Source organism: Manis pentadactyla, chromosome 10 (assembly GCF_030020395.1).
Source record: "Manis pentadactyla isolate mManPen7 chromosome 10, mManPen7.hap1, whole genome shotgun sequence".
In the NCBI taxonomy this organism is placed as follows: Eukaryota; Metazoa; Chordata; class Mammalia; order Pholidota; family Manidae; genus Manis; species Manis pentadactyla.
Window position 1 is genome coordinate 91,867,005 of NC_080028.1, and position 25,131 is coordinate 91,892,135.

The following is a 25,131-nucleotide window of genomic DNA, read 5'->3' on the forward strand; positions in this document are numbered from 1 at the left end:
CAAGGCCCTTCTGTTTCATTGCATTAAATATATCATGCCATTCTCTTCTGGCCTGTAAGGTTTCTGTTGAGAAGTCTGATAATAGCCTGATGGGTTTTCCTTTATAGGTGACCTTTTTCTCTCTAGCTGCCTTTAAAACTCTTTCCTTGTCCTTGATCTTTGCCATTTTAATTATTATGTGTCTTGGTGTTGTCCTCCTTGGATCCTTTCTGTTGGGGGTTCTGTGTATTTCTGTGGTCTGTTCAATTATTTCCTCCCCCACTTTGGGGAAATTTTCAGCAATTATTTCTTCAAAGACACTTTCTATCCCTTTTTCTCTCTCTTCTTCCTCTGGTACTCCTATAATACGGATATTGTTCCTTTTTAATTGGTCACACAGTTCTCTTAATATTGTTTCATTCCTGGAGATCCTTTTCTCTCTTTCTGTGTCAGCTTCTATGAGTTCCTGTTCTCTGGTTTCAATTCCATCAATGGCCTCTTGCATCCTATCCATTCTGCTTATAAATCCTTCCAGAGTTTGTTTCACTTCTGTAATCTCCCTCCGGACGTCATCCCTTAGCTCTTATATATTTCTCTGCATTTCCGTCAGCATGTTTATGATTTTTATTTTGAATTCTTTTTCAGGAAGACTGGTTAGGTCTGTCTCCTTCTCTGGTATTGTCTCTGTGATCTTTGTCTGCCTGTAGCTTAGCCTTTTCATGGTGATAGGAATAGTTTGCAGAGCTGGCATGAGTGACGGCTGGAAGAACTTCCCTTCTTGTTGGTTTTTAGCCCTCCTTTCCTGGGAGAACAGCGACCTCTAGTGGCTTGTGCTGGGCAGCTGTGTGCAGAAAGGGCTTCTGGTTCTTGCCAGGCTGCTATGGAGTTTATCTCCACTGTTTCTGTGTGCGTGGCCTGCCTCGGGCTGCTGCTCCGATATGGTGAAGCCGCGTTGGAGGGGCAATGGCCGGGAGGCTATTTATCTCCTTGACGGGCCTCCGTGATCCCTGTTGCCCAGGGGGTTAGAGTGCCCAGAGTTCCCCCAGATTCCGTCCGGCTGTGGGGTCCCTGTCCCTTTAAGACTTCCAAAAAGCACTCACTTTTCTTTGTCCTGGGTACACTGTCTGCAGGGACCCACTAACAGGTCTTACTGTCCTGTTTCCCTAGTTTCCAGCACCTCACGCATGCACTGTGTCTGCACTCTGGTACGGATGTCTAGGGCTGGCTATTTAGCAGTCCTGGGCTCCCTCTCCCTCCCCGCTCCGACTCCTCTCCTCCCGCCCGGAGCTGGGTGGAGGGGCACTCGGGCCCCGCCGGGCCGGGGCTTATATCTTACCCCCTTCGCAAGGCGCTGGGTTCTCGCAGGTGTGGATGTGGTCTGGCTATTATCCTGTGTCGTCTGGTCTCTCTTTTAGGAAGACTTTTCTTTGTTGTATTTTCAAAAATATATGTGGTTTTGGGAGGAGATTTCCACTGCTCTACTCATGCCACCATCTTGGCTTCTCCCCCCAAGAGACAGTATTTTAAGCCCTGGTGCAACTGCACCATTCTGCTATTGCAATGTGAAGGTAGCTATAGACAATACATAAACAATCTGTCTTCCAATAAAACTGTACTTAGAAAAACAGGAGACAGTCCAGAGTTAGCCAGTGGGCCATAGTTTGCCAACTCCTGGCTTAAAACAACAAGCATTTATTGGCCTCACAATTCAATGGGTTGACAATTTGGATGAAGATCTGTTGTGTAGTTTTCCTGGCCTTGGCTAGGCTTACTCATGTACCTGCATTCAGCTGCCAGGCCAGCTGGGGCTGATTGGTCTAGAATGGCTTCAGCTGCTCCATGTGGTCTCCTCCTCCAACAGGCTATCCTGGGATTGTAGCAGGGCTCCAAGAGACCCAGCAGAAATCTACAAAGCCTATCAAGGCTTAGGCATGCCCCTGGCAAAATATCTGTCACTTCTGCTACATTCTACTGGTCAAAGTAAGCCACAAGGTCAGCCCAGATTCAATGGTTGGGGAAAATGCCTCTGTCTCTTGATGGAAGAGATGCAAATTCACACTGCAAAGGGCAATGCATCCAGGAGGGAAATTAGTGCAGCCATTTTTGCAAACAACCTATACATAGCACATAATAAGTGCTCCATAAGTGATAACTATGAACATGAACCTTTCCTGTGTCATGTTCAATGGTAGAAATAGAAGAGATTCTAAAGCTGCGAAGTGCAGCTTTGAGATACTCACAATCCAAAATATGAAATAAAGTTCGTTCACAAATAATGATAACAATGAATAAACATAAGAAGTGACTCTCCAGATTGGGTTTCAGAGCTCAAGTGATAGAAGCAACTAAAACACAGAAAATAAAAATGTCTGGTTTTCTTGCCAATTGGTTTCAGTCCCAGGCAAGTTTGCTATGGATTCAATGTGACCAAAGAATTTGACAGCAAAACATTCTTTCAGGTGAAAGGGTTTATTACCCGGCTTGTTCTCCGGGCAGTAGGTTGAGCACTAGTATCTCTGCCTCCGCCCAAAGCACTGGGCTGAGCTCTCTATATAGCGTGATACTAGCTTATTGCCTAAAGGTGTGGAAGTGGTAGCCTAGCAACAGGCCAGTTACCTGATCAGGTAGTTTAAGTTCAGTGAGGATCCTGGCGATAGGAACCCCAACTTCCCCACACTCCACCCATCCAGGATTCTCGCCTTAAATCTACACACTTTCAATCTTCCCCAATGGTCTCTGTGCTACAAAGCTGGAGCACTATAACCAGATTCCACAATAGCATTTTTATTATCTCTAAGTTGTTGTTATCCTGATACAGGTAACAAAATTCATAGTAATCCTCAAGCCAAAGGAAGTTCTCAATCCTCAAAGACTTTAGGGGTGATAAGACACATGTCTTAATGAAACCAACATAGGCAAATCTTGTCCGTCATGTAGGATGCATGCAAGAGAGTGGTCCTGTGATAGAACTGTAGCAGGAAGGGGGTCCCTTCCAGGTCTAGTATACCATACTTTTACTCCTTTCCCTGTGGGGGTTACTGAAGGGTCTATATATATAGTGCTACTGGAGGTGCATGCACTGGCCATAATTATCTGGACTATAGATGGCATTTCTTATGCCTAGCTCTCATAACACCTGTTGGATTGCAGCATATGTCTGCAATCTAACAGGAGAGGATGGTAGATCACCTGAATTGGGCCACACAGCACAAAGGGCTACCATAAGCCAATCAAGGAGAGAATAACTCCCTGGGGTCTGATGTGCATTTTGTAATCACTGCCTCAAGGCGGGCTGCACTGTCAGGGAAGACAGCTTTCCCATCTCTGATCCTGACAGAACAATTCCATCCACCCCTAAGTCCCACAGATGCAGTAGCCAAGCTGATATTGACTCTGAGGGCTTCTGCCTAAACCAGGAGCCCAAATCCACCAGCTCAGCCTGAGTATAGGGGTGGTCCATAGAGGGCTCCATGACCTGGGGAGGAGGCTGCTCCTCTCCTTGGGGAACTTCCAGCTGCTGAGTCTTTATTTTCTTTACAACCACTGGGTGTGCTTTCAATACAGGAGAGGCCAGTGCCTCCGGCACCACCCCTTCATCTTTCCCCAGCTCCTCCATTTCCGGGGCTGATGGTACCTTTCTCTCCCCTCCACCGAGTGCCTCCTCCTCTGCTACAACCTTTACCTTTTCTACAGTGCCTTGCTGAAGTGCCAGCTCAGTCTTCAGAAGGTCTCTTACCTTCACCTCAACGCTTTGCAGCTGATATTCTCGTGCCACCTCCGCCTGTGCTTCCCTCAGGAGTCCGCCCTTTTCTTTGATGGCCTCTTCCTCCTTCAGAACACCTGGCAGCACTGCTGTCTCATCTCCAATGGCACCTTGCTGCAGGTGCTCTCGTGCTGCCTCCTCCCACATCAAGGCCATCTTCTTCCTCAGGGAATCCACAGAGGTTTGCAGCTCGTGTTCTCATGTCACCTCCTCCCGCATCAATACCATTTCCCTCCTCAGGGAATCCACAGAAGTCTGCAGCTCACGTTCTCATGCTGCCATTCCTTGGGTCTCCTCTGTAGACCTTTTTAAGACTGTGAGAAGCAGCCAACCCACAGTCCCCGCTCCCTCACGAGCACTCTGTTTCTCAAAAGACCTACTTACTATACCAAGGGCCAACCCTACTGCCTCAGGTGTCACCTCCACTTGCCTCCAGTCCTGGGGTGGGGCTCAGTCCTCTAGGAGGAAAGCCACCTCGGACCACATACCCATTCGGGCACAGTCCACTGTCTCCCCACTCACAGGGGCAGCCCGCTGAAGCACCCCTCCCATAAGGGCAGCCTGTCTTTTCCTTGGTCAACAATGAACCCTGCCGACATTCGCCAATTGTCTTGCCAGTGGGTTTCAGCCCCGGGCAAGTTCGCTATGGATTCAATGTGACCAAAGAAATTGACAGCAAAATGTTCTTTGGGGTGAAAGAGTTTATTACCCTGTTTGTTCTCCCAGTGGTAGGTTAAGCACTAGTGTTAGCATCTCTGCTTCCACCCAGAGCACTGGGCCAAGCTCTCTATATAGCACAATAATAGCTTATTGCGTAAAGGTGTGGAAGCGGTTGCCTAGCAACAGGCCAGTTACATCATCGGGTGGTTTAAGTTCAGTGAGAATCCTGGCCACAGGAACCCCAACTTCCCCACACTGGTAAATTCACACAACCCTTAGGGACTGCATCTCAGAGCTCTTCATGACCAAACAGCCTTCCATAATATTCTATGCCCACAGAAATCAGGCACTTGAACTGTTTGTGATGTAGCCCTCAATCTCATGATGGAAGATTCCCCACTAGAGATGCCTTCCATAGTCATCCTCCTGATGTCTAAAGAAAGAGAGCCCCAGCATTATCTAACCCATTGATTTTCCCTATCTCAGTTGCACTAGCAGAAGGTTATAAAGTAGAGCAGCTGCAGCCAAATCATGCTATAAGTGGATAGATGATAGGAAGGCAAGAGTTAAAGCAAGAAGGCCTATTAAGTGGGATGCTGATGGTTTGGTCTAGGATGGTTGAGGTTGGAGTCTAAATATATTTTGCATAAATAATAGGCAATATTTACTAATATATTAGTTACACAGAGTGGGATAGAGGAATCAGGGACTGTGAAGCTGTTGGTCTGAACAACTATGAGGCTGGATGTGGCACTGTCTGAGATGGGGTAGACTGGGGCAGGAGTTAAGTTTGGGAAGAAAAATCAAAAATGCATTTCTGGCATAAGACGCCATTAGTGTATCTGGTAATACTGAGTAAACACTTGGAGTTTAGAGGAGGGGTTGGGTTGAAGTCATAAATCTAGAGTCTATCAATGTGTACATGGCATTTAAAGGCTTAAGGTTTATGAGATCACCTGGAGAGGGAGTGAGGAGAGAAGGAAGGTAAGGATTGAGCCCTGAGCACTGCAATGTTCTGAAATCAGGAAAATAAGAAGGACCCAGCAAGGAGGCTAAAAAAGATCACCCTCTAAGGCAGGTAGATAGGAGGAGAACCGACAGATAGTGTTGTCTTCGAATCCAAGAGCTAGATTCCTGAAGTGTACTCCCTTTCTCTTGTTGAACCTCAGTTTTGGTGTGTGGGTGTGTGCTAGGAGAGGAGTGGCCCAGATGATCTCTAAAAGCCTTTCCAACTTGGATGTTCTGTAATATGGTCCATCTGCCTGTTTAATTTTTTCAGCACTTCTTTAAAGAATATCTCAGCATCTGTGAGCAGAAGTCTGGCTGACACTGTCTTCCTCATCTCACCAAGCTGAGCATTAAGCTATCATTGAATTAATGTGTGGCCCTGACAACTTCTCTGTCTGCACTATGAGCAGACTCTGCAGCACTGAAGAGCAGCAGCCGCTTCCAGAGGCTTCTCTCTCATGCATCTCAGGGTAGACTCAGAGGTGTCACAGTCAAAACAGCTTCCCCTGTACCTTTCCTCCACAGCACTTTTCACAGTGTGTCCTTATATGTTTAGCTAATAATTTCCTCTTCTGTCTCTTCCATGACAAAGTAATCTCCAGGAGAGGAGGAACCATATTTATTTTTTAATCATTGATGTTCACTAAATATTTGTCAAATGAGTGAACAAAAGAACTTTGTGGTAGAGAAATTAGACTCATTCTTGGTGTCACCATAAGGTCTGGGTAAGTAGACATCATAAGATGGACTTCAGAAAAAATTATTGATAATTACACGGTATAGCTACAGAACTGTCTCCCTTTCAGGAAATGAGCTCTCTCTTTCCCTCAGCTTTCAAGTTAGAGCTGCATGTTTGGAATTGATCATGCGATTTTCTGCCTCGGGTCAAAACCTGGGTAACAAGAGTTGTCAAAGACCGTAACAGTTCTAGAATTCACTGATTCCCAAACTCTAACATCACCTGTGACTACCCCCATCTCTTTATTCTCCATGGAAAAAGTATTCATTGAGAAAGACTCATTCTCTGGGGTTAACAGGTTGTTTAATCATATGAACTTGAATTTATCTGCCTATTTATCCATCCATCCATCCATCCATCCATCCCTCTTTCCATCCTTCCATATACCTATCCATCCATCATCAACCAATATTAATAGAGTACTTACTCAAAGTCATGCCAGTCCTGTGGAAATATAGATGAAAAGTACATGTTCTCTGAAGGGTCCACATTTCATTTATTATTACCAGCATGTGGTAATAATAAGATTACTATTAATTATATTAATTTGTGTTAATAACAATATTAATGATAGCTAACACTTTTTAGTATTCCCTAATGACTGGCACTGTCCCAGTGTTCTACAAATATTGACTCATTTATCCTCAAAACAACCTTGAAAGGTAAGTACTATTATTATCTCCATTTCATAGGTGAGAAAACTGTACTTAGAGTTTGCACTCAATTTATCTCTTGTTTCATTATGACATTATGAAAATAGTCCTGCCTTGGGTTATAGCCATGTAGATTTGAAATAAATACTCCCAAGAATGAGGCTTTTTTGAGTAAAAACATTTCTTTCAGGCAGCATAATATAGAAAAAAAGAATACTGCTGTAAAATTCAAGACTGTGTGTTCTGCGGTTGGCTGGTGATTTTGGACAACTTTCTTCCCCTTCACTGGGCTTCACTTTCCTCCTCTCTAAAAGACTGTGTCTCAGTGGGGAAGAGGGCAATGGTGGTAAGGACAGGATTTAGCAGAGTCAGTTAATTGCAGTCATTCAAGTTGTGCACTGCACAACTCCCAGGGCCACCATGTGTGTAGGCTAAATGTGAATGGGCCACCTGATGTTCAGCACGGTAGCTGGTCTTCAGATACCTTCTGTTTCTAATGATTTTGTAACTTGGTGATGGTTTTCCTACATTCAGTAATGAAACTCTAGCCTTTGCATTGGGGAGAACACCATATTACCCCCAAAATATTTTCTAGACTATCTAATTTTGGGGCACAGCTTAACTGCATTCAGAACTGTCCGTGCAGAAAACCATCTTCTCCAAATTCCTTCCGCATCTCTACCTGCTTTCAAAATTTCTTGGGAGAGATCTCCTGCTGAGGAGGAATTTATACATCCTGAAACAGGCAGGCCAATTTGAAATTCTGCATCTTCACAACTGAATAATTTCAAGCCAAGTCTGAAGTACATTAGCAGTGGAATAAGCCAGGATCCACCAGGAAGGCATCTAAGTAGCCTTCAGCAAAATGGAATGTGCCATGAGTTCCCAGGACCCAGAAAGGAGTAGTAATATGCCTCATCATCCCCATTGTCATCTATCTTGAACTCACTTACTGATGCCTGAAACTGTTTAAAATTAAAACTCAGCTTTTGAAGACTTCTGCTTCTCCCATCAAAATACAAATGTACCATCCATGTTGAGTTTCCTCTAGTGTTGATTGAGAGCCTAGGCCTCAAATTATGTCAATAGATAATAAAAATCTAAGCATCGATAAAATTGTCTATTTTAATAAACTTGATTTCTTCTTTTATACAAATATCATGAAGTGCTCATTATAGAAAATTCAGGGAAAAAATTTAACAAGTATTTTTTTGTTTTTCTTTGGCTTTATTATTCATTCTTAAATTTTAACTTTTTTTGTGGGACATAACTTTATTTTGACAGCTATATAGTATTTCAGTGTATGACTACACCACAATATTTTTTTAATTCAAGTATTATTGATGCACAATTTTATATTGGTTTCAAATATAACAGAGTGGTTCAACAGTTACCTATATCATTAAATCCTCATCCCCACTAGTGCAGTTACTATCTAGCAATGCAGTCTACACCACAATTTATTCATTCAACTATTAATGGACATTTGGCTTATTTCCATTAAATTTTTGAAAGGCAGACAACCATCTTTCAAGGTAAAAAGGTCTCCTCCCCATCACCCCTTGACAAGTAAAGAGTAGCTCTTCCAGCCCTAGGAAATGCTAAGAAGAAATGGGCAAGGGAGACAGAAGGAAAACAGGCACTGGGGGTTAAATTAGTTTAGAGGAAGTGAAAATTACTTTTCTATTAAGCAAACAACTAATTTGCAGACCATGTAGTGAAAATTTAGTTTGGGGGATATTTTAGAGAAATCCAACATTCAGTTCAATTCAGTAATATGCAACTCATTTTATCACCAAATTTACTATAACATTTACTGTATTTACAAAGGTAATAAAACAGGATTATATTCAACAAAAAATAAAAGTGTTGATTCATTTCCAAGTTATGGAAATAGATAGCTAGAAGCCAGAAAACAGAAAAAAAGGAAGCAAAGAACAGAATCTGGCTGAGGGAAATACAACCAAGCTTAACAACTCAATAAACTGGTTCCACCTAAGTTGATTAATGGTCACAAAGCTCAGAGGAGCTCCAAGCACTGGCTGGTGACCTTCACATGCTTCAGTAGCTTGCCTTCCCAAATTCTGAGAACTGTTTTATACTTCTGACATTTCCCAGTCCTATGACCACACAGCCAATAACCCAGCTTCCTATATCACTCCTGCCCCACGGAGTCCTATTTTGTCGGGCAACATGGCTCCCTTCTTTTTTCTAAAAAGGCCACCTGCATCTCAGTAAAAGACACCCCTTAATCCATCTAAATGCTCAAGTCAGAAGAAGTTCAACCTCAAGCCGTGCCTGAGATCCTGGTTGCTCTTTTCCTCATTCTCATCTCCATCTATCAGTAAGCCCTGTAAGTGTCTACCTCCTACATGTATCTCCAATCCTGCCAAATCTATTTCTGCCGCCACCACCTTAGTCCAAGATAGCAACACCTCTTACTTGCCTGCAACAAACAGCCTCTTAACCGGTTTGCTCACTGCATGGTTGCCCCTCTGTTAAACTCTTCACGTAACAGCCAGAACACCCTTTTAAAAATGTCTTTTAGATCATGGCTCTCCTCTGCCTAGTAGTTCTATAGTTTAGTAGTTTTAACTTTTATGTGCTTTTTATTTTTGCTTTCTTTGAATCTATTTGAGAGAATCATGCTGTATATAAATTGTATGAATATTTTAACTCTTTTATAGTGTGTGGTTATGTTACAACCTTATCCCATACTATCATAACCTTTTCATAAACATACTTTTTAATTAAAAGTTTTTTTGAGAACATTATAGATTCACATACAGTTGTTAGAAAAAATTACAGAGTACTCTTTATCCAGTTTCCCCCAATGGTAGCATCTTGTAAAACTAGAGTATAATATCACCACCAGGATATTAAAATAGACATAGTCCACTCATCTTATTCAGATTTCCGCAGTTTTACTTAGAACTCATTTGTGTGTGTATGTGCATTCAGTTTTATACAATTTCACCAGATGTGTAGATTGCTCTACCCATCAAAATCAAGATACTAAGCATTTCCAATATCACGAGAATCCCCCATGTGGCTATTTAATAACCACAACCTTCCTCCCTCCCCTATCCCAGTCCCTAACTACTGGCATTCCTGAAACTGTTCTCCATTTCTAAAACTGTCATTTCAACAATATTATATAAATGGAATCATGTAGTATGTAATATTTTGAGGCTGACATTTTTCCTGGAGATTCATTTGAGTTTTTGCATGTATCAATAATTTGTTCCTATGGAAAATAGTGTGGAGGTTCCTCAAGAAATTAAAAACAGAATGGCCATATGATCCAGCAATTTCATTGAGATATCTGCATTCCCATGTTCATCGCAACATTATTCACAACAGTCAAGTTATAGAGACAATCTAAGTGTCCATCAGTGGGTGAATGGATAAAGAAGATGTAGTATATATATATATATAGACACACACACACACAGAGTGTGATATTATTCAGCCATGAGAAAGAAGGAAATCCTGCCATTTGCAGCATCGTGCATGGAACTTGAAGGCATTATGCTAAGTGAAATAAGCCAGACAGGGAAAGACAAATATGCATGGCATCATTATATGTGGAATTTTTTTTAAAAGGGAAATTCACAGACACACAGAATAGAAAAGTGGTTGCCAGGAGATTATGGATGGGGGAAATAGGGAGAGGTTGGTTTAAAAGGTATGAACATCCAGCTATAAAATGAATAAGAAAAATTTTTTCTTTTTATGGTATGTATATATGTATGTGTATATATAAATCTATATATATTTATATATATACACACACTGCAGCTTATTTAATTATTTACCTGTGGTAGAACATTTGAGCTGCTTCCAGTTTGGAGTTATTATTAATAAAGCTACTATGTACAGGAATTTTTGTGGGCATGTTTTCATTTCTCTAAGATAAATTTCCAAGAGTGCAACTGCTGGATAGTGTAGTACTTGTGTGTTTAACTTTATAAGAGACTACCAAGCTATTTTCCAGAGTGGCTGTATCATTTTAAATTACCACCAGCACTGACTCAGTAACCCAGTTTCTCCACATCCTCACCACCATTTACTTAGCATTGTCATTATTTTTTATTTTGCTCATTCTGATGGATGTGAAGTGATATCTTATAGTGGCTATTTTGAAGTAGCTTTTTAATGCAAATTCAATTTTTTTAATGGTTGTAGGGCTATTGAGATGACCTGCTTCATCTTGAGTTGAGTTTGGTAGTATGGAGTTTCCAAGGAATTGATCCATTCTAAGTTGTTCAATTTATGAGTGTAAAGTCATTTGTAGTATCCCCTTATAACATTTTTTTCTAGCTGAAGTATAGCTGATGTACAATATTATGTTGTTTTCAAGTATACAGCATAATGATTTGACAGTTATCTATATTATTAAATGCTCACCCCAACTAGTGTAGTTACTATCTGTCAACATAAAAACGTGTTAGAAAACTATTGACTGTATATTTTCTCTGCTGCACTTTCATGCCTGTGATTTATTTATATTATGATTGGGATTTTGTGCCACTTTATCCCCTTCACCTATATGTTTTTAATGGCTAAAGAATCTGTAGTGATATACCAGAATCTGTAGTGATATACATAATGTATTACATTCTTGGTATTGGTGATTTGTGTCTTCTCTTTTTCCATTGCCAGTCTTGCTAGAAATGTATCAAATTTATTATTTTGAAAAACCAGTTTTTTGTTATATCTATTTTCTCTATTGTTTGCTTTTCTTAATTTAAATGATTTCTCTTCTAATGTTCATTATTTCCTTCCTTTTGCTCCCTTTGGGTTTATTTTTATCTTTATTTTCTAGTTTCCTGAGATAAGGACTTAAATTATTCTGAAATCTTTCCTCTTTTCTAATGTAAGCATTTTGTGCTGTAAATTTGCCCCTCAGCACCACTTGGTTCATTCCACATATTCTGATAAGTTTTATTTTTTTATTAACTTGAATGCATTTTTATTTATTTATTTTTTGAGACTTCCTATTTGACCTATGGATTATTTAGGAATGTGCTGTTTAATTTCTCCTGTTTAGAGATTTTTCTGTTGTCTTTCTTTTATTGATTTCTAGTTTGAATCCACACTCAGAGAACATGCTTTGTATGATTTAAATTATTTTAAATTTGTTGAGGTTTGTTTTATGGCCCAGAATATGGTCTATCTCAGCAAATGTTCCACAGCACTTGAAAAAAATAAGCATATTCTTCTGTTGTTTGGAGTGTTACATATATGTCAATTACAACCTGTCGGTTGATTGTATGTTTCAGATCTTCTATATCCTTACAGATTTCTGTGTAGTAATTCGATTGTTAGAGGGGAGTGTTGAAATCTTGAACTGTAATTTTGGATTTGTCTAGTTCTCCTTTCAGCTCTATAATTTTAGTTTCATGTATTTGAGCCTCTATTGTTTGGTCTCTATATATTTGGAGTCATTTCTCCCTGGTGGATTGATCAGTTTATTATATATAATGTCCCTCTTTGCAGTAATTTTCTTTGCTATGAAGTCTACTTCAACAGACATAAATAGAGCCACTCTTATATTTTTAATGAATGTGTTCTTGGAATAGTTTATCCGTTACTTAAGACCTACATATGTCATTAAATTTGAAGTGAATTATTTATAATCAGCATAGTCATGTCATTGTTTTTATCTATTCTTCCAATATCTGTCTTTTCATTGGTGTATTAAGACAACTTACAATTGATCTAATTATTGATATACCAGCACTTAAGCCTGACTTTATTTTTTCATTTGTTTCTTCTATTTCTCTTATCTTGGCTTCCTGTGGACTTCTTGAACATTTTTAGGAGTCTGTCTTGATTTATTTATAGTGTTTTTGAGTATATTTTTTTGTGTGGAGTTTTAGTAGCTGCTCTGTGTACTTATCACAGTCTAATAGTATCAGTATTTTACTACTTTGAGTGAAATACAGGAATCTTATTTCCCTTTAAAGCATTTATCTTCTCTACCTTCTTTAGTACTAGATGACATTATAATTTTTATTTCAATCATAAAATATAGTTTATAAAGCTCATAAGGAAATGAATAGCCTGATTGTGTTACCATATTTTCGCTCTTCCCATTTTTCCTTCTTCCATCTGAATGCTCCAAGATTCCTTCTTTTATCATCTCCTTTTGTCTGAAGAACTTCCTTTAGCCAATATTTAAGGATATGCCTGCTGTTACAAATTCTGTTAGCTTTCTTTTGTAAAATAATGTTATTTTCCCCACATTCCTAAAGGATAGTTTTGCTGGATATAGGAGTTATGGTTGGCGGTTCTTTTCTTTCAGCTCTTAAAAAATATTCTGCTAGTTCCTTCTGGTTTCCATGGTTTCAGAAGAGAAACCACTGTCATGATAATTGGTGTTTTCCTATAGGCAATGTGCTGTTTCTATCTGGCTTCTTTCAAGATTTTTTCTGTATCTTTAATTTTCAGAAAGTTAGTTATGATTGCTCTTGGAATAGATTTTCTAATCTGTTTATCTTGGTGTTTTGCTCAGTTCCTTGAATCTGTAAGTTTTTCTTTTTGTCAAATTTTGTAAGCTTTCATCCATTATGTCTTCAAAATGCTTTTTAGACTCATTGTTTCTCCTCTTCTTCCAGGACTCTGATGATATGAATAATGGATCTTTTGTTAGTGTTCCATAAGTCCCTGAGGCTCTGTTAATTTTTTTAATCTATTTTCTTTCTGTTATTCAACTGGGCAAATTCCATTGACCTGTCCTCAAATACACTGATTCTATGCTCTATCAACTCTACTATTAAGCCCATGGAGCAAAGTTCCTAACTTTTTAAAAACATTTCTGTTAGGTTTTTCAGTTATATAATTTCCATTTGATTATTTTTCATTACTACTATTTCTTTCCTGAGATTTCCTATTTCTACATTTGTCTCAGGAGAATTTTTCATTGGTTGTTGAAGCCTTTTTATGACAGCTGCTTTAAAATTCTTGTCAAAAAATTCCAACATCTGATTCACATCAGTGTTCACGTTAATTGACTATCTTTTCTCATTCAAGTTGTGTTTTTCATGGTTCTTGATGTGGCTGGTAAGTTTTTATCATATTCTAGCCCAGTTTGTCTATTATATTAGGAGACCCTGGGTCCAATTTCAACCTTTTATTTTAATAGGCTACATCCTGCTCAGGTTTAGACATGGGTCCTATCTACCATATGGACTCTGGTTCCCATGAAAGTTTGGTTTTTATATCCTCTGCATTATTTAACTCAGCCTTGTTGATTGGGTACTGCTTGGGCTCCCACTTGTATCTGCTATTGCTACCTAAAAAGGTGGAAAGGGTTTTCCTCCAGGGAGGTTATCCATTATCTCTTGATGGGTAGAAGAGTTTCAGACCTTGGGCATGAAGATACCTCCCTGGTCCAGCATTTGTGGTAGGATCCTACCTTCTCATGGGATCCAAAAGTGCTTCCTGGACCAGAGGCATTTGTGATGGAATCCCCCAGCTGGTGCTGTGATCCTCCCAATATCTCTGGTGACAAACAGAATCTTAGGGCTATAAGACAAAGAAGTTTCCTCGACTGGACTATTTGTTGTGGTGGGTCCCTGTTACCACTGCCACCTCTCTGCCACAGTATCTCTCAGTAGCAGAAGGGCATCTCTGGCCCACGGGAAGCAAGGGTGCTTCCCTTGGCCACTCATTCATTTCCATTGCACTGTTCTACCACTTTCTTCTGGTGTAATAGGTAAGACTCTCTTTTAATCTAGGAAAGAATGAGCCTACGTGGGCTGTCATCTGGTGCTAGTTGCTAGATTGAGGATTGAGAAAAGCAGCCCTGTGTTGCCCTCTGTTGGATGGAGGACATAAGATACCTTGTTACTGGTTGTTCCTCCTGTGCTAAGGTCCCAAACCAGTATGCCTTCTTCTTATTAAAGTTCATAGTTTTCCTGTGATTGACTCTTACATTACTTTCAGCGTTTCTTTTGTATTTGTCAGGGAAGAACAGGGAGCTAGGAGTATGTCACTTGTCCATATTGGAAATTCTAAACCATAAATATACATTTTAATGGCCTCAAAATATTTAATTGTATGGCTTTGAAGTAGTTTCATAGCCAAGTATTTGAGAATAGGGAATATTTTAGTATTAAAAAGTCACAAAAATAGAAGAGGAGGGAATACTTCCAAACTCATTCTATGAAGCCAGCATCAGTTTAATACCAAACCAGATAACGACAATACAAAAAAGAGAAATTATGGACCAACATCCCTGTTGAACATAGATGCAAAAATCCTCAGTGAAATATAAGTAAACTTGGTTCAAAAATACCTCAAAAGGATTATCCATCTCGACCAAGTGGAATTTATTTCGGTGATGCAAAGATGATGCAACATTCATAAATCAATCAATGTGATGCAGCACATTATCAAAAAGGATAAAAAACAATGATCAGCTCAATAGATGCCAAAAAACCATTTGACAAAATTCAAAATCCAGTCATGAAAAAAACTCTCAACAAAGTGGGTACAGAGGAAACATACCTCAACATAATAAAAGCCATGCATGACAAACCCACAGCCAACATAATGCTCAATGGCAAAAATATGAAAAATTTTCCTCTAAGATCAGGAACAAAAGAACAATGCTCACCCTCACCACTTTTGTTCAACATAGTACTGGAAATTCTACCACAGCAATTCAGACAAGAAAAAGAACTGAAAGACATCCAGACTGGTAAGGAAGAAGCAAAATTCTCACTATTTGCAGATGACATGATACTAAATATGGAAAACCCTAAAGACTCCACAAAATACTATTAGAACTAATAATTGGGTGCAGCAGAGTCACAGGATACAAAATCCATATACAGAAATCTATTGGATTCCTGTATACCAATAATGAACTAGCAGAAAGAAAAATCAAGAAAACAATTCCATTGACAATTGCATCAAAAAGAAAAAAATACCTAGGGAAAAAAAAACCTAAGGGGGTGAAAGACCTGTACTCTGAAAACTACAAGACACTGATGAAAGAAATAGAAAAATACACAAAAAATGGAAATCTATCCCATATACATGTATAGGAAGAATTAATATTGTCAAAATAGCTATCCTGCCCACAACAATTTACAGATTCAGTGCAATCTCCATCAAAATACCAATGGCCAATTTTTAATAAAGTAGAGCAAAGAAACCTAAAATTTATATAGAATTTTTTTTAATTCCATATAATTAAAAAAAACACCCTGAATAGCCAAAGCAATCTTGAGAAAGAAGAACAAACCTGGGAGTATTATATTACCTGATTTCAGGCTATACTACAAAGCTACAGTGATTAAAACAGTATGGTACCAGCATAAGAACAGACACTAGATCAATGGAACAGAATAGAGAGCCCAAAAGAAACCACACATATATGTCAATTAATGTATGACAAAGGAGAAAAGAATATACAGTGGAGAAAAGACAATCTTTACAATAAATGGTGTTGGGAAAACTGAATGCAATAGAATGAAACTGGATTACTGTCCAACTCCATACACAAAGGTAAACTTGAAATGGAGTAAAGGAATAAATATAGGACATGAAATCATAAAACTCTTAGAAGAAAACTTAAGCAAGAATCTCTTGAACATAAATATGAGTAATATTTTTCTCCATACATCATCCTGGGAAAGGAAAACAAAAGCAAAAAGGAACAAGTGGGACTATTAAGCTTTTGTACAGCAAAGGAAACCATCAACAAAATGAAAAGGCAACCTACAGTATACAAGAATATATTTGTCAAATGAGGTACCTGATAAGGGGCTAACATTCAAAAGACATAAAGAACTCAAACAACTCAGCACCAAAAAAACCAAATAACCCAATTTAAAAAATGGGCAGAGGACCTAAATAGACACTTTTCCAAAGAAGACATACAGATGACCAACAGGCACATGAAAAGAGGATCACTAATCATTGGGAAAATGCAAATCAAAACAATGAGATATTGACCTCTCAGACAACTGTTTTCATCTATAGAAGAAAAGTGTGAATTATTTCAATAATAGTTTCGCTTTTGAGAAGTCATAGAATGGAACTAATACCCACTGTTTTGAGGGAACTCTTGCTATTACATTATATATGGTCCTGAATACAATTTAAATTTGGACAGATTTTTTTCTAGTTAACATAAGTATCAACATGTAAACTTGTTTTGATTAAAGGATTTTTCTATCAAAAAAACCTATGAGGTATCAACTCACACCAATCAGAATGGCCACTATCCAAAAGACAAAAAATAACAAGTGTTGGCAAAGTGGAGAAAAGAGAACCCTCCTGCACTGTTAGTGGGAATGTAAATTGGTGTAGCCACTATGAAAGCAGTATGGAGGTTCCTCACAAAACTAAAAGTAGAAATACCATGCAACCCAGTAACTCTACTTCTAGGAATTTACCCAAAGAAAACAAAATCTCTTATTCAAAAAGATATGCACTCCTATGCTTAGTGCATCATTATTTACAATAACCAAGATATGGAAGCAACCATTGTGCCCACCAATAGATGAATGAGTAAAGAAAATGTGGTACATTTACACAATGGACTATTATTATTCAGACATAGAAAAGAAAGAAATCCTGCCATTTGTGACAACATAGATGGATGGATCTAGAGGGTATTTAGCTGTGCAATAAGACAACAGAAAAGGACAAATACTGTATGATTTCACTTATATGTAGAATCTAAAAACAAAACAAAGAAACAACGCAGCAATAGACTCATAGACCCTGAGAAGTGACTGGTGATTGCCTTGGGGGAGGGGTTGGGGTGGGTGGTAAAACAGGTGAAGGGGATAAAGAGGCACAAAATCATAATACAAATTAGTCATGGGGATGAAAGTTCATCATAGGGAATATAGTCAATAATTCTGAAACATCTTTTTATGTTGATAGATAATAACTATTACCAGTTGGGGTTCAGCTTTTAGAAATGTGAAGAAAAGGAAAAACATTGTAATCTAGGAGTAATAGAATTTTCATCATAACATATTTATTAATTCAATTAGAGAAAATGTTAAATATCTATTGTGACACCTTTGATGGCTTTAGATTCTAAAATAAAGTTGATAAATCACTGCATAAAAGTTACTGCCATGTTTTTAATTCTAAATCACAAGGTATATTCCTAGAATGGCAACAGTGTTTCAAAGGGTAAAAACATTTTCAAAGATTTTCTTGAAAATGCATTTTGATAGTGTGATTATCAATAGCTGTGCACAAACTACTCTACACTTCATGGCACAAAACAACAGCACTCAGATATTGTTTTCTATTAGTGGTGCTGTAGTTAGTTGGGTGGTTTTCACTCAGGGTCTCTCACGTGGTGGCAGTCAGACCATGGCTGGGGCTGGAGTCAGGTTGAAGGCTTCCTCATTCATATGCCTGGTGGTTGAAGCTGGTGGTAAGCTGGGGCCTCAGCCGTGCTATTGGCCAGAACGCCTACATGAGGTTTTAATTTGTGTCCTGAGATCCAGCATGGCGGCTGGATTCCAAGAGCAAGTGTCCCAAGACAGAATCCAGGCATATTGCTTTTTATGACCTGACCCTGGGTGTCCCACAGCTTTACTTCTGCCACATTTCACTTTGTGAAAGTAAATCACTGAGACCAGCTCATATTCAGTGAAAGGGAATTAAACTTGATGGGTGGTGTGTCAACACATTTGAAAACATGGTCTAAAGCCACCACATACTAGGAAAGGTAGAGGTTGCAGCTGGCCAAACAGAGGAGACACATGCCAGATGGGGATATTACAAGCTGTCAATGGCCAACTCTGTGGGCAAGAGAGGACAAGGTGAGGCAAATATCATCTATTGTAAGGAAGGGTTTGGTAGGTAAGCTACAGGAGCAACTCTCTGTCATTTGTGCCATGACCTCAAGGAAGCACAACATCTCTTGACATGAAAAAGTGGCTTATTTCAACCAAATGGGGTGAATTCTGCATTTCTTATGAAATAGGAAGACTAAATTTTTCTGGAAATTCTAGGCTACAAAGAGAAAAAATATGTCTGTTGTGTGTTTTCACACACACCAATGTTTTGATAAGCTCTGTTCCACATAAAACCTTATTATATTTCTTGGAGATGTGAATGACAGGGTATGGAATGTAACACTTGAGCGGAACTTTTCCAGTGGTATTTGGTATTAGAAGAGTACAATAGGGACATTGTGAGATGCTCACTGGGGTGGCCTAAATGTTCACTTAGAATACTTCATCTATGTGATGACTCAGGAAGCAGGAGGGAGGGAGGGATGAGTCTATGGTAACAGTTTTTCACATATATAAAAACTGCATGCCTACTGTTCCAATTATATGATTAATAAAGCATTTTGACTGTTGATGCACTTATTTATTTATTTTTTATTCTCAAGTCTCCTACCTTGTAGGAGGACTCTGTGCAATAGGTTTAATAATTAAACTGAACTTGGGTGTAGACAGAAAGCAACATTATTTTATCTGCCACTGAACTTCAAATTTAGATGCTCCTCCTTGTCCTCTGTCTCCACTATGCTACACGAAATTTCAGTTAGATTCTTCAGCTTTTCAGGTCAGACTAGGGTAACAAAACATACCTTAATTATTTTCAGGCAAATATATATATATAATAGAGTGTGTCATTTTCTACTTATTTTTTAAAAATCCAGTCCACAATCATGTACTAATTCTAAACTGTCATTCACTTAAAATTTCTTCCTTCCCCCAGGTCAGCCCTCACTTGACTGGTGAGGTCAAGTGGCCCTGGGTGCACAATGGGTCCCTCTAGGCTTGGGAAAAATTAGGGAGAAGAGGCAAGGCAGGAAAGTCCTTACTTGGCTAATGCCTTGTGATTGTCACTGGACATTGTGGCAATTCTCTTTTTCATGGAGGATTTGTGATTGTTCTTTGGAGACCCCTTCCACATCATGAGGAATCCCCATGGTCTGGGAATCCTGCCCCCCACCCCACACTACTGGTCTGCAGCCCACCATTGGGGTCACCTTGTCCTTGCTGGGAAGGATCCCCTGAGCAGGTCTGTATGTGGCACCCAGAGACCTCCTCAGACTTTGTCCTGCCCATTTGGAACATCCAAGTCATTCCAGTACAGTCCTGTCTTTGCTTTGAAGTTCATGACCCTCCCTACAGCTCCTTGAGCACAGGTGGCTCTTCACCTGGTTTGCTATATCCCCAACTCCAGAGCCACAGGGAATGTCCCCCCAGGTAGTTTTGTTCCAGCCCCTTCCCCTGATCTGAGGCCCCCATGGGGAGGGGAAGCGGGACGCACTGATAACTCTCTCCAGAGAAATCCTCCGTATCTTCCTTAATCAACCCCTGCAGAGGCCATCTGTGTTGTGGGACTACTGCTGGCTGAAACCATTTCGCCATGTCTTTGCATGTCCTGCACATGGTCTGGGACCTTAATTAAGGCTGTTTGTGTACTTGGCACTTACGCTCTTCTCACTCTGTGGTCTCTACCAAAAGTCTGGATAACAGGGAGCATCCATGTAAACATCCTTTTTCTTTGACACATCATTCCACTGGAGGTGTCGACTGGGAAGCAAGAAAGAGGACAGGAAGCTTCCTGGCCAGCTCCAGAAAAGAAGGGACATGAAGGAGCCTTGCTACTTAGTTCAAGCCTCAGACAAATTATTTCATGTGATAATTTTTGTTTGTTTGTTTCAAATTATATCTATTTTACTATTAATAGGGTTAAATGTCTTTTCAGATGTTAGTACCCATTTTTATTTCCTTATAAATTACCACTTCTTGGTGCTGGAGGTGGGGGTCATTGAGAGGACACAACCGTAGGTTGACTGGTGGGCTGACTGCAGCGATCAGACGCTCCCACCCCGTCCCTTGACTTTGGACGTGCGTCCTGCCTGCCTTTCCCACTCCCAGAAGCTGCCCCATGGATCTCACCTTGAGAAGTGGCGTTGAGACCATCTGGACATAACCTTTTAAAACTCTGGCAGGTGAGGGCAGAGATCTCATTTTGCAGCCATCCGAGACAAGCCTCCTATGTAAGCTCCCTTGGTTATTAAACCCGTCACCTATACACCTGTCTCTCTTCAATCTCCCTTTGCCCTCCACATATGTGGCAGGTTTCAGATTACACTTAGGAAGCTCCCACAGAGCTTGCCATCCAACGCTCATTCACCACCCAAGCATATTTTTCTCGTTGGTTAAAAAGAGCTGTTTGTATCTTAAGGACCTTATGCAACCTTTTATTAGAACCATTTTGATTAATTATTTGTTATTTAAAAAAATGTTTCCAAGTTAGGAAGCTGGATTTAATTCACTATGTAATGGAAAGTCATTGGAGGATTTTATATAAGGAGAAACATAATCTTATACTGTGCCTTAAAACTGTTTTAAATATCAACTTTCTTGAGGCATACTTGACATACAATTAAATGTGCTTATTTTAAATATACAGATTAATGAGTTTTGACAAATGTACACATTTATGCAACCACTGCAATAAAAATGTATACCATCTCTCTCACCCCAGAAAGTTCCCTCATAACTCTGTATAATCTTTCCACCCCCATCTCAATCCCAGCCCTGGGCAAGAGTTTCTGTAGAACCTTCACCCACTCCCCCTAATGTATCTATCTTACATAACCAATTATACCTTAATAAAGCTGGAGAGAAAAGTTATATTAAATGAACAAAACAAATGCAATCTTTAATTGGGCCCTGGAACAGGAAAAGGACATTAGTGAGAAAATTTGTGAAATCTGATTAGAGTTTATAGTTGGGTTAATAATTTCATGTGGTTATCTTAAACATGTAAGGATAGTATAGTCTCTCTGTTGGACATATCTGCCCCCTGGGATCCAGCACATTAGGGGACAGAGTACTGATAGATTCTGCAGCTTTCATTGTAGTTAGGATGGGAGAAGACTCCACGACGCACATGAGAGCTGAACCACAAAGGCAGTTCCTTTAACTAGAGATGTGAACTCTCTTGCAGGAGTGTTTGGAGGACACTGCCCTCATGCCAAACAGATTCCAACTGGAGAGAAATGTGCACTGATTGTCCCGTGGGGGTAACTGGAGTTTCATATAACTCCTGGAAGCTCTCCACTAGGATATTATTTTTTCAATGCCTTTAAGAAGGAGACTTTCAGAGACTTCAGCCTGGAAACTCAAGGCCTGACCCTCTGGTTGGCAACCAGTGAACAGGCACTTAATCAAGTTGTAGAGAAAGGAGGAGGATCAGCTAATGACGGGCAGGGGCACAGTGCCCTGGCTGGCTCTGCGCTGGAAGTCCTGCCCAACACCTTTATCAGGGTGCAGCCAAGAGACCGAGAGATGGGCCAGTCGTAGCTAGAAGGGGCACTGGGTTAAACACAGCTTTGCCCCGACCCTGCCTCTGCCTGACATCCTTTCTGCAGATGCAGTTTCAAATGAAGTGATTGATCCTAGGTTTTTTTTCCTTTCCCTGGCAGAGCCAGCCAACTAGTTTAGACATTTCTATTAGATTAGGAGCCAGGAAATGAGAAAAACCCTGCCTCACTAGGGAGTTGTTCTCAGGTCACATGCCTGCCTGGTAGAAATGCAGAGAAATAAACAAGAATGTTTTGTTGGAGGGGAAACAAATGAATGATAACCTTTGTGATTTGTCTGTTCTTCCTACCATTTAGGCTCCCTCCCCACCCACCCACTCTTCTCCAGCCACTGTGCAGAGTCTTTGAATGGTGCTTTAGAATCAGCCATAGGACCTGGGATCACTGAAGCACAGAATCTTAGAATCACAGAATGTTAAACACATGATGTGGTGAAAATGGCATGTTCTTCTGAATTGAGCAGAATGGAGGTGCAAATCTCAGTTTGCTGCTCATTAGCTGTGGGGCTACAGGAAAATCACCAGGCTTCTCAAAGCTCTGGCATCCTTATCCGGGGCTAATGGCCACATTGATCACATTGGTCACACACACACACTGTTTCCCACGGTGCACATGACAGGAATTCAGCCAACCCACCTCCCTGCAGATCAGATTGTCAGAATCTTAGCATAGCTATTTAAAAAATAGATATTTTCTAACTCAATTTCCTATGCCTTTTATTAATCTCCTCTAAACAAACTATAGGCTGTCTGTATTCCTTTTAAAAGACAGCATTCAAAACGGAAGTAGTCTAACCAGTACAAAGTAAAGGAGGTGAAAAAAAAAAAGTAAAGGAGGTGTACACAGGACCAAAGCATCAGAATGATAACCCCGTGGGCTTCTCAAAACCCCTGAGTCTAAGGTGAGGACCCATTTGATATTTATGCAACTGTATTTGGAGCTTAAGTGGTGAAGTTTACATTTATTCCTACTGCATTCCATTTCATCCAATGTGGCCCGTGATTCCAGCCTGTAGGGACACTAAATTATGCCCCTCTTCCCCCCTCCCTCCCCATCCAGGGTGGAGGGGAGAATCTACACAGATACCATTCTAGGGCAGTGACTGACCACATTTGAAGCAGATCCTAACAAATTTGCTCCCATGGCTACAACCTTCTCTCTGTGGCACTCTCCTTTATCTACAGTCTTCCATCTATGCTCTGGAAACCTTAAGCTTAGAAAGAAAAGCCCACCTCTCCTCTCTCTGTTCCACACCAGAGGGTCCAGCTGACAATGTGCCCAGGTGGTCCTCTGTGCCTGGTTATTCCATGTGGCAACCAGGTCGGGAAAGTACCAGCAAAGTGTCCTCTGCCTGACTCTCCTCTAAGACTGGCCAGTGTAAGGGACTGGATGCCGATCTGACAAATCTGTGCCTGAAAACTTAGGATACACTCTTTTTCATGTGGTTCAGTAAAGCTTACAAGAGCCCTGCATTGGGGTCTGGGGTCTCAGCTCAGCTAACGCTGGCCACTTTGCTTTCCTTTGCTTTACCCTACAGAGGAATCTCCTTCAGAAACTCCTTCATGATGAGTGACCAGGCTGTTCAAAGCCAGAGCACTCCTAGGCTTCATGATACCACATCAACATTATCAAACCTTCCTGATATTTCAAATCATCGATCATGGTCTGCCTTTATCAATGACTGAGCTTAAGTGTAAGCCCTGTAGAATATTGCTACATTCCTTGCTCCTTACACTCATGGAAACTTTTTTCCAGAATACACTTTTCCAGCATTTGACTTTTCCCTCCCTTGTATTGTAGAGTGTCCAGGTGATCATCCACCATCTACTAGGATATGCCTGATTATAGGAGGTTCATTATTTGATAGACATCCCCTTAACATCTCACTAATACCTTAGTGAAACTTTAAATAGGAAAAAAGTCCCATAGTCCTACAATCAAGAGTGTTAGACAATGCCTGAGTCCAAAGTGGTAAATTAACATTCAAACCACCCTTTTCTGTGTAGCAAATGACTTTACTCATATAACAGATGCTCAATAAATATATGCTTAATCAGTACTCTCAATAATATTGTTTATTGCCCTAAAGGCACAGTGGGTCATTTAAATATAACTGGCCAGTCTTGTCAGGAGATTTGAAAGATGCATTAAGTCAGTATGAGAAAAATTTTCTTTCACTCAATTTTCTCAATTGTTGAATAAATAAATCCTATCCTTCCAGGTGATATACAAGATGCTGGAAAAAATGTGATTAAGAAATGTCTCTTGATTCTGTGGGTCCTAAATTCTCAGTAAGGAGAAGGGATATGCCTGTAACTACATTTCTTTTTTGAAAGAAAGATTTATTTTTAAATGCCACTTTTTTTTTTTGCACGCAACTTGTTAATAGATGTGGAGTTCTCACATATTCCAAATGCACTTCAAGTTAGAAAATGTTAACAGTTTTGAGAACAATCAATAAAATAATCAGAAAACTCATGAAAAGATGACAAAAGAACAATACAATTCCATGTCTTGCCATCAGTGTCATTTTTTTTTAATGTTCCAAGTTTGCAACTTGTCCCTTGTTTCTTGAATTCCAGTGTTCCTCAATGTTTTGTTTCTTTTTTGTTGTTGTTCTTTTTTTTTTAATTTTATTTTGGTATCATTAATCTACAATTACATGAGGAACATTATGCTTACTAGACTCCTCCCATCATCAAGTCCCCCTGACATACCCCATTACAGTCACTGTCCATCAGCGTAGTAAGATGCTATAGAATCACTACTTGTCTTCTCTGTGTTGTACAGCCCTCCCCGTGCACCCCCTACATTATATCTGCTAATAGTAATGCCCCTTTTCCCCCTTATCCCTCCCTTCCCACCCATCCTATACCCTGTCCCTTTCCCTTTGGTAACTGTCAGTCCATTCTTGGGTTTTGTGAGTCTGCTGCCATTTGGTTCCTTCAGTTTTTTTCTTTGTTCTTATGCTTCATAGATGAGT